The sequence below is a fragment of the Babylonia areolata genome, chromosome 4, assembly GCF_041734735.1.
Source record: "Babylonia areolata isolate BAREFJ2019XMU chromosome 4, ASM4173473v1, whole genome shotgun sequence".
NCBI lineage: Eukaryota > Metazoa > Mollusca > Gastropoda > Neogastropoda > Buccinidae > Babylonia > Babylonia areolata.
In genome coordinates, this window is record NC_134879.1 from 7,649,005 (window position 1) to 7,664,937 (window position 15,933).

Here is a 15,933-nt window from a genome sequence, read left to right on the forward strand (position 1 = left end):
GTGAAAGGGGCTTTTGATTAAAGTATAGTGCTTTGATACACAGAATTGTTACAAGATCTGAAGTCTTTGATTAGTCATCCACGTCATACTTAAGGGGTGAATGTCTTATGGATTGAAGTGGATTTCCAAATCAAAGTTTATATTACATTATGATTCTCTGGATATTTCATATTCTGGATTGGCAAAATTTTCTTTGGATCATTACCAGATCATTGGCAGATAAGTTCAAATTAAGGAGTGAAAATGAAAAGATAATGTGAAAGGAATTCACACTGCATTTCTTAGTGTTCTTTATGAAGTCTAACAAGGAGGCATCACTGCGTTCGGACAAATCCATATATGCTACACCACATCTGCCAAGCAGATGCCTGACCAGCAGCATAACTGGGTGGGGGGGGGGGAACAAGAGAGGTAAGGCCTTCAAAACTCACTTGTGATACACTTAAAAAAATGATTTAAAAAAAATCTAATCGTTAAAATGTGTTCTGGATTTGTTATTATAAAGCATCGGGTTAAAAGAAAAAGAAAAAAAAGTCCTAACAGCAGATTCGAACTCCGCGTGTTTGGGTGAGAAGAAACTGTCTTACCCATTACACTATCGTGGCTCCTTAACTGATGTTCAAAATTGTAACATTTAAACATGCTTTTTTAAAGGGCGATAAATCGATTGCAGTATTCACAGTGAGAACGCTGTTTAAATCATATTATTCTGGTGTATCTTGGGCATTCAAAAAACCTTTAAGGGCAATTGAAAATTCTTTTTAAGTCCGCGGTAAAGGAAACGTGGCTATCGCCGCAATCACACTGCAACATTTAGCCCTTTTCTCTGGATCTAGATAGATGTACAAGTTTAGTTACACCTGGTTGACACGGTTGACTCCATTTCTCTTTTATGTTCATTCTAGTTTTATAGTTTTAAAGTTGATATGAAAAAAACTAATAACATGTAGAGCCAAGTACAAGTACTATCTAAACGTCGTATGAAGTGAAAAGGACTTCATTTTGAGAAAAGTCAAGACTGGAAGTTTTTACGTTTCATCAATTCAAGGGTATTAACTCTAATGGTTTATTATTTTTAACTGTGAATTCCGACTGATTCTGTGGATATTTTTATGGCAGTTTGGGGCATAATCCAGTAAGTGATGAGGCGTTCACAGATCTTACTCTGAATAAATATTTAATGGTCTCCTTCAACTTTCCATCAAATGTTGTCATGTAATGTCGATTGAATATAGGATTGAACGGGCAGGTCAACAACTTGAAACAAAATGGCGTCGTTTGCAAAGAATATGAGCACGCGCTTTGAATATGTATAAATATGTGTACGCAATTGATTTTTGCCCATGACCTTCAGGGCTCAGCCAATAGATCTTATAAAGTCTACTCGTATTGATATGATTTTAGTATTTTCCGAAAAAGACCACTTTGGCGAATGAACATAGTCAAAGTCCTGTACACTGAGAGTAAAACACACAAGCTTTTTATGTATTGAACAAAAAAAATGAAAAAAATGACTGCTCTTGTTGTTGTGTCAGAATATTAGATCAAAGTGCCAAGTTTAGAGAATTAAAAAAAAAATAACAGTAAATTCAGTTTGCATATAATTTAGCTTCTTTTTGACTCACTTGTGTAAACAAAGTGAGTCTGTGTTTTAACCGGGTGTTCGGTTGTCTGTGTGTGTGTGTGGTAAACTTTAACATTCACATTTTCTCTGCAAATACTTTATCAGTTGACACCAAATTAGGCATAAAAATAGGAAAAATTCAGTTCTTTCCAGTCGTCTTGTTTAAAACAATACTGCACCTCTGGGATGGGCACAAAAAACATTTTTAAAAAAGAAGCCAAGTTATATGCAAACAGCATTTACTGTTATATTTATATTTTTTGTATTCTCTAAACTTGGCACTTTGATCTGATATTCTGACACAACAACAAGAGCAGTCATTATTATCATTTTTTGTTCAAACAGGAACTACTTTTGCTAAGCATGGAAGTTTTATTTATTTTGCAAACATTTTGGTGCAGATAGTAAAAAAGGGAAATTAATCTATAATTAATGCTAGGGGGCTTAATTTTCTTTAAACTGATCTTTCTCATCTTAAACATTACATTTTGAAATTACACTCAATACATAAAAAGCTTGTGTGTTTTACTCTCAGTGTACAGGGCTTTCACTTTGTTCATTTGCCCAAGTGGTCTTTTTCGGAAAATACTAAAATCAATACGACGAGTGGACTTTACAGATCTATTGGCTGAGCCCTGAAGGTCATGGGCAAAAATCAATTGCGTACACATATTTATACACATTCAAAGCGCGTGCTCATATTCTTCGCGAACGCGAACGACGCCATTTTGTTCAAGTTGTTGACCTGCCTGTTCAATCCTATATTCAGTCGACAATACACAATAACATGTGATGGAAAGTTGGAGAAGGAGACTGTTAAATATTTATTCAGAGAAAGATTTGTGAACGCTTTATTACTTACTGGATTATGCCCCAAACTGCCATAAAAATATCCACAGAATCAGTCGGAATTCACAGTTAAAAATTGTAAACCATTCAAGTTAATACCCTTGAATTGATCACGATGAAACGAAAAAATTTCCAGTCTTGACTTTTCTCAAAGTGAAGTCCTTTTCACTTCTTACAACGTTTAGAAGTACTTGTACTTGGCTCTACGTGTTATTAGTTTAACAAAATACTAAATTTTCATATCAAATTTAAAACTATAAACTAGAATGAACATAAAAGAGAAATTGAATCGACTGTGTCGTACTACATTCCCAGCGGGTGTAACTAAACTTGTACATCTATCTAGATCTAGAGAAAACGGCTAAATGTTGCAGTGTGATTGCGGCAATAGCCACGTCTCCTTTACCGTGGACTTAAAAAGAATTTTTTATTGCCCTTAAAGATTTTTTGAATGCCCAAGATACACCAGAATAATATGATTTAAACAGCGTTCTCACTGCGAATACCGCAATTGATTTATCGCCCTTTAAAAAAGTATGTTCAAATATTAAATTTTAGAATGTCAGTTAAGGAGCCATGATAGTGTAATGGGTAAGACCGTTTCTTTTCACCCAAACACGCGGGGTTCGAATCTGGTTAGGACTTTTTTCTTTTCTTTTTCTTTTTTTTTTTTTTTTTTTTAAACCCGAAGGTTTATAATAACAAATACAGAACACATTTTAACGATTACATTTTTTTTTTTTTTATTAAGTGTATCACGAGTGAGTCTTGAAGGCCTTGGCTCTCTTGTTTTATTTTTTTGTGCCCATCCCAGAGGTGCAATATTGTTTTAAACAAGATGAGTGGAAAGAACTGAATTTTTCCTATTTTTATGCCAAATTTTGTGTCAACTGACAAAGTATTTGCAAAGAAAATGTCAATGTTAAAGTTTACCATGGACACACGCACACACACACACACACACACACACACACACACACACACACACACAGGCTGCCACTGATTGGCCGCAAGAGGGGTGGGAAAATTCATCTCATTTAAATCATTTGCTTCAGTTTTTGATGTTTAGTTATGATCTTTTGTATCGATTTCTCATCTATCTTGCTTTCCATTCTCATTGTGGCTTGTAAATCTTGGAAATGACTTGTTCAGAATGCTGTGCCTTGCATGCCACTCTGCAATAGCCAATCCCATGAGGTTGGGATAGTGCTTTTTCAAGAGACCATCTAAGGTCCTGGAGCCTGTGGGTTCTCCTGTTTGCAATTGGGCTTGTGCGTCTTTGCAAATGGATTGCGGAGGGATAGCTCTACCTGCTAACACAGTCAGAAAGGAGAATGGGGGAAAGTGGTCAGGCCTGATCCTCGATTTACTCCATAGGAGGAAGGTGATTTGGTGTCCACCCTCTATCCTCAGTGCACTGACAAGACTCGCAGTGGTGGCACTGCTCCTCTCTCGCACCTTCCTCTTGGGGTGGTGGCGGGGCAAGCCATGACTTCAGGGGGGAGGGGGAGGGACAGCTCTCCTTTGCTCACCCCATGTCAGGTCACCCCAGTGTCTCTACAGAGATAATAGGCGCATGACCCTCTCCTACGTGTCAGGCAACCCCACTATCTGGCCAGTCTCCTCTGTTGGGAGAGGCCCATGCATATCGGGTGGTTCCAGGCTGTCAGCTCGTTGGTCTGCAGGTGGGTCTGACACCCAGGTCAGACTAATCACTGGACTTTCCTCTGATCTGTTCAAAAGTTTTCTTCTTTTTTTTTTCCCTCCTTAGAAGTCCAGGTGCCTGTGACGTTTGGGGATGGACTCACAGGGTGGATGGCACCCACGGGCGGATTCCCGCGTTCTACCCATATTGAGGTGTGCCGCTGGCCCTCTCCTCCCTGGAGTCAGCACCCCTTACTACTTCCGGTGCTCCCGTAAAGATGCACGCTGTCTCAGCCACTCTTTCATTAAGACGTTGGCTGAGTGGGACAAATTGGCCTGTTGATGGGTGCTAGACATCTCCATGGCATACACTTTTTGATGCTTTCCTCCACAGGGCATTCTAGTTATGGGAAGTGCATCCTGTTCCCCAAGGTTTGGGGTCGTCTTCTTCCAAACCTCAGGGACTCCTTAGTGACCCGAGGCTCTATACATTTGCCAAAAGAGTGGCTGCGGGTCAATTCCTGCCCAAGAGCACTCCCTCTTTGGTCTGCACCAACAGTGGGAGAGAAGGGGGGGGGGGGGGGTGGCAAGGCAAAAAAAAAACACCAGCACCCTGAGTGACTTGGTCCCAATTTAGCACCTCCAGTCATTCAGCCCCCTGCAAGTTCCTCCCAGCACATTGGGACTCAACAAGTAGATTGTATTGGTGGTAGAATCATGGTACATGCTGCCTTGGGTGGAGTACCGCCCTCTAAGATCCACTCCCCCTTGCTTTCCATGTTCAGAGGAGCTGGACAGCATCTTTGAAATTGAGATATTGCAAACTGCTTCACAAAGGCGCGATATCAGTGCAGAAACTGAAGCCCTCATACAGGCCGCCTCCATGATTCAGTACTCAGACAACCACTGCAGTCAAGTTGTTTTCCTGACAGATGCTCTGGCAGTGTTGCAAGCCCTTCAGAACAGCGAGCTCCCACCCTTGTTAACAATGCTACAGAAAGTGGCTAGAAGCACCCACGTGGGTCTGAACCCCTTCTTGATCTGAGGTTTTTGTTGCTTTGTGGTTACCTGGACTCAACGTTGATGGCAGAATGAAATGACGGAAGCAAAAGTAGATCAGCAAGCTGAGCACATGGAGGGGAAACTGAACAGATTACTGGAGACAATGGAAGCAGTCAACATATGAAGTAAAGAACTTGAGCAAAAATTCCAAAAGCTGGTAAACTGTTTCCCAAAACTGCAAACTTACTGCTCTGTGGCATCAGGGAAGAAACTGGAGATTCGTTTGATTGATGTACTTTGAAAGTGGTGGACATTCTTGGGCACTATTTCCCCTGAAAGACTGGATGGAGATGGATGTTGAAAGATTGCATCGCTCAGGTTCATCATCATCTTCCACTGGTAGACCTCGACCTCAACCTAAGTTCCAGAGTGGAGTGAGGCCATGGTTGTTCTGAGAGACAGAAACAGCAAGAACAGGATGCGAATTAATCATGGGCTGTGTGTTACTACAGATCTAACCAGACAGTAAAGAGACACTCTGGCCCAGTACAAATTACAAGTTATACACAAAAGTGAACTGACCTCGATGAAGACAGATTGTATGTATCTGCTCAAAAATAAAAATAAAAAGAACTTCGTAAATGAAAGAAAATATCTCTTAGAGAAAAAATAGATTCTAGTTCACAAAGTAACCTGAATAACCCAAAGAATTTTTTTTACATACAATCTGTACGCCCAAGGCTAGGAGGACAAAATACAATAAGTAGGGAATGGTGGTTTGATCACTTCTCAAGTGTTCTTAACTATTCTGCAAGTGCTCAGACTGACACATTATGATCAGAATGATCCACATACTCAAACTGATAGAGACTGTGAAGTGTTAAACATACCTATTCTAGAGAGGAAATTACGGATGCAGTTAAAGCTCTAAAGCACAGTAAGACTCCAGGACCAGATGGTTTAATCGGTGAATTTTTCAGGAACAGCATAGAGCGAATAACACCATTTCTCGTTAACTTTTTTAACTTTATTTTTTATCATGGTTTATTCCCTGATGAGTGGTGCTTATCAGTGATACAGCCATTGTACAAAAAAGATAATTTGAACAACACTGACAGCTATAAAGGAATATCACTACTGAATGTTTGTTGAAAATTATATAGTTTTATTTTGAACAAGCGCATCACAAACTGGATAGAAGACAACAGTATGATTGGGGAGGAACAAGCAGGTTTTGGGGAAGATTACAGCACATTTGACCACATATTTATGCTTTTAGCTATGGCCCAGAAACAGTTGGTAAGACACAGAACATTGTATGTAGCATTTATCAACTTACGAAAGGCTTTTGATTCTGTATGTAGGGAGAAATTATGGAAAATTCTTCATGGAAATGGTTTGAATGGTAAGATTCTGAATGCCCTGAAAAGTATGTATAGTCCTGTGAAAGCGTAAGTCCATACTGGTTGTGAATTAACAGAGGCTTTTCTGTGTTTACGGGGTTTGAAGCAAGGGGAGGTTTGTTCACCATTTTTATTTTCACTGTTTATCAATGAATTGACAAAAGATGTTATTAGTAATGGCAAATATGGGACTCGGCTTTTGCCAGAATTTATAGAATTATTTATTCTGTTGTTTGCAGATGATATTGGTCTGTTCTCTGACGTTGTAATTGGTCTACAGAATCAGTTAAACATATTATTCAGAACAGCAAACCATCTTGGTCTTATTGTTAATCTAGAAAAACTGAACATAGTTGTCTTCAGTAAAAGTGGATACTTATCTTCAACAAAGAGATGGTCATGGAAACGAGGAATTACAGATACATAGCTTGCATATATATATATATATATATACATATATATATATATATATATATATATATATATATATATACACACATATACATATATACATATATATATATATATATATATATATATATATATATACATACATATATATATATATATAATTTTTTTTTTTTTTTTTTTTTTTTTTTTTTTTTTTTTTTACATTTTAAAATCTATCTTTCTACAACTACGAGGCTTACATTTTCTCACACACTCAAAAATCTTGTTGACAGAGCTAGAAATGGTGCGTCATCAATAATGAAGTTACTCTGGACTATAGGTGAACATTCACCCAAGGTGGTTTTTTGATATTGTCAAATACAACCAATACTAAAATATGGATCTGAAATATGGGGTTTGACACAAGAGAAATTTCATCTAACTGCCCTGAAGTGATTTATGGGTGTAAGTTCAAATCATCTAGATATATAATATATGGAGAAACAGGTAGATTTCCTCATTTTGTTAATACCTATATAAGATGTGTTAATTTTGGCTATGACTAGTTGGCATGGATGAATATAGACTATATCTGAAGAAAGCCTTCAAAATTAGTACAATATGTTATTATCACTGAAAGATGAAACTGTTTTACTTGGGCATGCCGTGTAAGAAATGTTTTATACAAGTACCAATTTGGCATTGTTTGGGAAGCTCAAGGGTTGTTGAATGTAAGGCTGTTTCTTTCAGAATTTAAACAAAGAATCATAGATTGTTTTGAGCAAGACTAGTGTGCCTCACTTGAATATAGTTGAAAAGCATGATTTCTTTCCGTAAAATTTCAGTGTCAATCAGTCAGTATCAGCTTAAGAATGTAAACCTATGAAGGTGTCTTACTAAGTTAAGAATTGGTATATCCCCCATAAAATATAGTCATTTGCAATATAGACCCCTTTTAGATAATGATGATAGCTATTTTCCTTATTGTCATAATGCAATTGAAAAAGAAGTGCACTTTCTTTTCATGTATCACAAATATCAGGATCTGAGAGGAGAATTAATACCAGTTAAGTGTCACAGATATCCGTCATTCTTCAAGCTTTCCTTGATTCTAACCTGTGAAAATGCAGATATTATAACAAAATGTTCTTTGTTTATATACAGAGCACTTAACCATAGAAAAGAATGTCTCAATAAAATTTCAGTTAATGCATGATGTTTTTCTTGAAACTGTGCACTCTTATTGTTTTGGGCCAGAGGCCTTTCAATTTTTTTTTTTTTTTTACTTTTTTTTTTTTTTTTTTTTTTCTCTCTCTGTGCATCTCTCTCTGTCCATCTCTCTCTCTGCGTCTCTCTCTCTCTCTCTTTGTCGTGGTCGGGAGGCTTAGTGGCCAGTGATTGAGCGAGCTGTGTTGGCGGGAGCATCAGTGCTTCTGAGGGTTTACTGCTCTAGTCCCAGGTCTTAATTGACAGCCTACATAGCCATTGTAGCTGTTCAGGCTGAATAAGTGGTGGTTTTTTTTTGTTGTTTTTTTGTACTGGTGCCCCTGATAAGGCTTCCCATGCGTACAGGTTGTGAGTGAGGCCCAAACTAAAAGTGACCCACTGTCCCCTTCGCTATTCTCTATTCTTCTTTTTACCGCCTCTTTTCTGTCTCCAGCTCCCCATCAAGCCTTCTTTTCCACATTCTTTTTTCTCTGCGGCCTTCTTCAGACCCGCCGTTTTTGCAGTGCGGCGCGACCTGTGATGGAGGGGAATGAGATCCTGGGGATTGAGAGAGCACGCTGCTCTCAACACGTCCCTTTGGCTCGGACCTCTCCTAAGACAGGCAGCACACATTGGCCTGTGTGTGTCAATCGGCTACCCCTACGTGGGGCTGGTTCAAGACTGGCAGTTTAGAGGCTAACGGCGATAACCCCTGTAGTGCTCAGTTCTCTGTCCCCGGGAGCTGGGCATGATCGGGAGGGAATGCATCAGAGCTAGACTGTTGGTCGTATGTCCCTCCCGAAACCTGGAAGGGGTCAAGCTGGTGTTCCCTTGACCCTGGCCCCCAAGTTGGACCCCATGGTCGGTGGGTAAGGGAGGGATCCAGACAGGCAGACAGGCTTCCAATGTTTGGCAGGCGCATTGAAGTCTATCAAGAGGCTGAGGAATGGAACGTTTCTGGTGGAGACGACATCGAAAAGACAGACACAGCTTCTGCTTAACTCACTCAGTACGGCCAGTCCTCTCTTCTCCTCTACACAGACCCCTCGGGTGTCCAGTGGGTGTCTGAATGACCCAACCTTTAGCTTCCGTCGTCAGAATTGCGGTATTCTTTGTCAACATTCACGTCTTCAGTATAAGAGCCTTCCGCTTGCAATATTTTGATGATGGTAATTGGGGTGAAATGCTGTTAACGTCGTTTCTTTCGCCGTTCGTATGGAAAGAGTTAAAGCGGCCACTTTTGTGGATAGGGCGGTGAAGGTCTCCCCTCACAAAGGACTGAACTGCTCAAAGGGGGTCATCATATGCCCTGAGTTGAGAGGAGTGTCTGAGGCAGAGATTAATAGCAAGCTGTCCTCTCAGGGAGTGACAGATGTTTACAGGGTGTCAGTAAGGAAGGGGTCAGAGTCCTGACCAACACATTCTTCCTCACCTTCTGCTGCCCGAATGTCCCCAAGGACATAAGAGTTGGGTACCTGCAGGTGAACGTAAGTCTGTATGTGCCGTCCCCTCTACAGTGATTCAAGTGCTAGAAATTCTGACACGTGCGGGACCACTGCAAGGAGGAAGAGGCGTGTGGCACCTGTTCAAAGGTGGCGCACCATAGCGAGTGCATCAGTCCAGCCCGTTGTGTGAACTGCGGAGGCAGCCACCCATCTTCGTCTAAAGACTGCCCCACCTGGAAAAAAGAAATGGAAATCCAGAAGGTGAAGAGGGAGAAGAAAATATCGTTCTCTGAGGCCCGTAAATTAGTGGAGGCTACATTGCCTAAGGCAGGACTGTCATACGTTTCTATCGTCAGACCCAGGATGGTGGGCGTTGCGATCCAGATGATGTCCACAGGGACGCAGACAGACGACATACCGACTTTGGTAAAACCATTGGCCTTGGGTGGAGGCGCTGTATCCACCCCTTCCCATCCTGTACGGCGGTCCTCAGGAGCTGCTGGGCAGGGGGTGAAAGCCTCGGACGAAGGCATGGTGTCTGCCTCCCATCCCTTCCCCCCTCATCCCGCCCCTCGTCTGCCTGCCCCTTGGGCTGGTGGGAGTGCCCAGAAACCCCCCGCACCTACAAAACCCAAGTAGGGGAGGGTTGCGGCCTCGGCGGGGTTGGGGAAAGGTGAGGTGGTGGATATTCCAGCTTGGCCGGAATCAGACAGGACTTTGAATACAGAAAACAGATATGCGGTCTTGGCCAACCTTGATCCACCGCAAGCAGAGGAGCAGGAGGTAGCGATGGATTAGGCTGCTGTTTCATTTTTAACCTTTTTAATGGCGGTCATTCATTGGAACATCCGTGGTTTTTATGCCAATCTCCAGGAACTCCAGTTGCTTTATCATTCTTTGAAACCTTCAGTGTTAGCGCTGCAAGAGACTCTGCAAAGAGATGGCAAGTTTTTATCCCTCTCTGGTTTTAACTCCATTTTTAAACCCGCTCAACCGAAGCAAGAGGGATTGATGGGAGGTGTCGCTCTTTTTGTACATAAGTCCCTTTTATATTTTATATAGTACAGTTCCTTTAAGCACCCCTTTACAGGTGGTGGCAGTGAGAGTCGCACTTAAGAAAACCATCACTGTTCTCTGTATCTTCCTCCTTCTGTCTGTGTTCTGAGGCAGGACCTCTTGAACATTGCCTTCATCTGTCTTCTGGGAAGCTCTTGTGATTAGATCTGTCGGTCTGCGATCCATCGTTGGTCCTGGACTACGAGTGGAAAGTGCACGACGATCTGCATGGGAGTGACCACTTTCCTGTTGTCCTCCGTTCCACAGATGGGGAAGGTGACTCTCTGCCTGACCACCTGAACTATGACAAAGCCGACTGGGGAATTTTTACCACAAAGTTAAGAGCGGAGCTGCAGGAAGAAACAGTCTTACAAAGCAAGAATCCTGCTGACATTCTGACACAGGTCATTTTAGAAAGCGCCAAAGAAGCAGTCCCATCATCTGCCTCCAAGCCTCAGATGCCAAGAACGCCCTGGTTCAATGCTGAATGTCGGGATGTCCGTAAGTCTCAGAAGAGAGCGCAATGGCGCGTCTGAGACCGATAGCATTCGAACCCATCAACAGCTGAGGGTGAAAGCCAGATATGTTTTTAAAAAGAGCCAGAGAAAATCATGGAGAGATTTTTGCTCTTCCTTAACCTCCAACACACCCAAGAAGAAAGTGTGGAGGGTTTTTAAAAAAAATTAAGGGCAAAAACGTCTGCCCAACTTTTCACCATCTCAAGCTCTCAGACGCTCTGATCACAGAGAAGAAAGCAGTTGCTAATTTGCTAGCCTCCACAATTGAACTGAACTCTAGATCTGCCAACAAATCTGCTGTTTCTCAAAACCAAAAACCTGAAAGAAAAAACACCCTGCAACTTCTCTTCTGGCAACACAGAGAGCTACAACCTTCCTTTCACTATGAATGAATTAAAATCTGCCCTTCAGACCTGCACGGATTCCTCTCCAGGAATGGACGAGGTTCATTATAAACTTCTAAAACATCTTCCCGAAACCTGTCTGGACACCCTGCTCAAAGGTTACAACCACATCTGGATCACAAGCTTTTTTCCACCCTCCTGGTGGAAAGCCCTCATAATCCCGGTGCCAAAACCGGGAAAAGACCCCTCGAACCCCTCCAACTACCGCCCAATAGCACTGACCAGCTGCATCTGCAAACTGATGGAGAAGATGGTCAACGGTAGACTGATGTGGAAACTAGAGACCGACGGCCTTCTGGCGAAAGAACAGTGAGGTTTCCACAAACACCGATCTACCGTTGACCATCTGGTTCATCTGAAAACCACAGTAAGGAATGCCTTTATCAAAAAACAGCATGTGGTGGCCATATTTTTTTACTTAGAGAAAGCTTACAATACCACCTGGAAATTTGGAATCTTCTCAGACCTGCACAAGCTCGGCTTCCGAGGACACCAGCCCCAGTTTATCCACAACTTCTTGCAAGACAGACAATTCCAGGTGAGGGTCGGCACCACCCTGTCCGACATTCACGAGCAGGAGCTGGGTGTTCCACAAGGGAGCATTCTGTTGCCGGCTCTCTTCAGCGTCAAAATAAATGACATCGTCCAGTCAGTTCAGAAGGGATCGGACAGTTCGCTGTTTGTGGACAATTTTGCCCTGTATGCAACTGGTAGCACGTATGCCAGCATCCAGCAACAGCTTCAGCTCTGCGTGGACAAAATTCAGTGTTGGGCAGAGGAGAATGGTTTCACCTTTTCATCCTCTAAAACTGAGTGTATTCATCACACGTGTTCAGCGCTTGACGTTTAGTTCATCTGAGGAGCGAACTTGACCCTGCATTCAACTCAGGAGGGAAAAGCACCGCCTAAAAATAACACGCTACCGCCGGAAGGGTTGGAGCTTTAACTTGGAAGAACTGAGAGCACAAAACGCTACGACTTCTCTTTCACGTTGCGCCTCCAGCCGTTATCAGCTGTTGGGAGGGAGAAAGACCAGTGTGCTGTTCCGCGCGATGGCAGCGGCCACAGGGAGAAAACAACACCTCTTCGTTAACTTTTGATAACACACTGCTTGTCAACGCAATCGCTTAATAAATAGTATGGTTTGAAAGAGCACAGTCTTAGCTTTAAAACGATAGGAAACTCAAATGTGAACATCCGATTATTTTTCTCAGGATAACTGTTTGAAAAAAGCAGGTATGCTTACCACCAGTTTGGTAACATGCATTTTGACACATTTTTAACACACTGAATCTAATCTCACATATTTCGCTCAACACAGACAATACATTCCATGCACAGCATTACACATCAGCATGCCTCTCACTAACCTGTGTTGATGGCTGGAAATTCTGAAGGAAGCTGTGGCGTGTTAAAGATCACAACTGTTTTGCAGCTTGTACAAGTACTCCACAGGCACACTGATTCAGTCATTCACGCACATTGAAGAAAACCACAGCCACGTGTATGGGGTGTGGATGGCAGTTTGTTCTGGCGGTTTGTAAGAAAAATTTCTGCTGGTTTGTGTGTGTGTGTGTTAAATCTAGAAAGCATGAAAGAAAGAGAGGGAAGAAAACAGAAAGAAAGAGAGGGGAGAAAGCAGCACTGACGAAAGAAAGAGAGAGAAGGAAACAGAACGAAAGAAAGGAAGGGATGAAGGAGAAGGAGAGAAAGAGAGGGAAGGAAACAGCACGAAAGAAAGGAAGGGATGAAGGAGAGAAAGAGAGGGAAAGAAACAGCACAAAAGAAAGACAGGGAAGAAAACAGAATGAAAGAAAGGAATGGAAGAAAGAAATGTGAGAGAACAGAATGTGAAGGAAAACCAAACTCACGGTACTTCTGCTATGAAAAAAACCACACCACCGCCAGTCACAATTGTCACCACAGTTCTCTCAAGTAAATGCTGCTATCTTAAAAAATATTTACCAGCCAAGGAAAGTACTACCACCATCAAAAAGATAAGTGTCCGCTCTTTCCAATGGTGCAAAACATTAATGCCGCAGAAATAGGAGTATGCTCACCAGCCCGCTCAAAAGAGGCGTGCAAATTGCCACGCTTTAATAGAAGACAAAGAAGGGTCAGTGACGGGTTAGCAGGCACAGCAGCTGGTACTTATCAGTGCAGTGTCTGGCACTATCAGGCCTGTTAGGGGGATCTCGCAGTCAGCTAAGTGTGTGGTTCTGCTTATAGCCTAGACAGCAGTGTCATTTTCATAACTTTCGCCAGTTCTATCTGGACCCTGAAATCCATCTGGGAAAATCCACCATCCTGGCGGTCAAGGAAGCCAAATTTTTAGGGGTCATTTTTTATCAGAAGCTGAACTTCCTCAGCCATATCAAACAAAAGCCCTGAACATCATCCGAGTTGTGGCACACATGGACTAGGGTGCTGATAAAAGAACTCTCTTGCACCTCTACAGAGTCCTGGTCCAGTCCAAACTGGATTACGGATGTGTAGTATACGGCTCAGCCAAACCGTCTTACCTGAAACTGCTGGACCCTATACACCACCAAGGGCTCCGTCTCAGCTTAGGTGCATTCCGCCTGACCCCTGTGCACAGCCTGTATGCAGAGGCGGGGGAACCGCCTCTCTTTAACCGCAGATTGAAGTTGACCCTAAACTATTACTTGAAACTGTTTTCTGAACCCAAAAACCCTGCTTACGACGTTGTATTCAACAACCCCTTCAACAAGAAATTTGAAGACAAGCCAAACTGCATCCCTCCTCTTGGACTCCGCATTCAGCCGCACATAGAAAATGCCGATCTGGATGTCGGTGGCATCTCAGACTTCTCCAAGTTCCCCAACAGCCCACTGTGGACCTTTGAAACACCTGAGGTCCGATTCGATCTGACCTTGTACCATAAAGACTCAACCAGTTCACCGGCCTATAGAACTTACTTTTCAGAACTCTGCCACAAATTTCCCACATTCCAAAAAATCTTCACTGACGGTTCCAAGTCAGAGGACGGAGTCACTGCATCTGCGTTCTGTCCCGCCTTTCCTGACCAGCCCTCAGCGGAACACATCCTATCTGACAGCTCAGTGTACACTGCGGAACTGACTGCACTGGTTCTGGCGGTAAAAATGGTTCTCTCTTCGAAACAAAAGAGATTCATGATCTTTTGACTCATCCCAAATTGATGGAATTCTATGAAGCTTTTACTCTCATAACGAAGAAAGGATACGAGGTTGTGTTGGCCTGGGTTCCTGGACATGTTGGCGCTCGTAATGAAAGGGCAGACCAGCTGGCCAAGAACGCTATAAAGAAAGAATTATTGAGATCCTTCGTACCATACACAGACATGAAGCAGAAGGTGAACACTTATGTCAAGGATCTTTGGCAAGAGGAGTGGAACACCCAGACGGACAACAAGCTGTTCCAGATCCGTCCAGACCTAAAAGAGACCCTCCCATCGGGTGTGAAGAACAGAAAGGAGTCTGTGCTATGCAGACTGCATGTGGGGCACACTTTTTTTTTTTTTTTAACTCATTCTTACTTGTTGAAGGTGGAAGAGGCCTCTCAATGTATTCCCTGTGATGAGCCTCTCAACATGAAACACGTGCTCCTTGACTGTTGGGATTTGCATGACGTTAGACACAGACATTACACAGTGATTTCTTTGAAGACCTTGTTTCGTGATATCCCTCCGTGGTCGCTGATGGACTTCTTGAAAGAAGTGAACATTTTTAATCAGATTTGAAGGTTTTAAACTATGGAAGGTTTTTTTTAAACTTTGAGTGGAAAGCTTAAAGTGGTGACTTGTTTTTATTGTTTGTTTTTTACCCTTGTAGTAGGTATTAACGTGGCGATAGCCTTGAGATGGCCTTAGTGGTCGGCGAGGCTCTAAGCACCATAATTTCATTTCATTTCTGTCTCTCTTTCTGTGCATCTCTCTCTGTCTCTGTCTCTCCCATGTCTCTCTCTGCTTTTCTTTCTCTCTCCATGCACGTGCCAGTTTCGCAGTATGTTTATCCCTGCATATGTTTCTGTCGGACTGTCTGTCTCTCTTCCCGTGCATTGAGATAAGTGTGAAACTAAGGTGGCAGGCTGGCGGCAATTCTCAGTGGAGCTGATCATTGTTTACTGACAATGACATCGGGGCAGTCTGCCACCTCCAGGTAATGGTATCATCTATATTTCCCTTCCAGTTGTATTGTGGGGAGATGTATGTATATTATGTTTTACATTTTAGCTCGAACTGAAACCGTATACACACACAACACCAAGTTGTATTTGCACTACATTTCATGTGTGCTCCTCAGTCTGCACGGAACATTCATGTGCTGGCCAAGTTTTGTACCACTTGCATACTGTATGTAGGAAATAAAACCTACTCATGTTTTGTACCGT

General features: G+C 42.4%; 1 protein-coding gene across 2 annotated transcripts in view; it reads left to right on the top strand.

Moving 5' to 3' along the window:
* Positions 1-15,933, top strand: part of LOC143280817 (protein FAM98A-like) — a 122,393-nt gene that overhangs the window by 22,924 nt on the left and 83,536 nt on the right. The window lies entirely within an intron of this gene.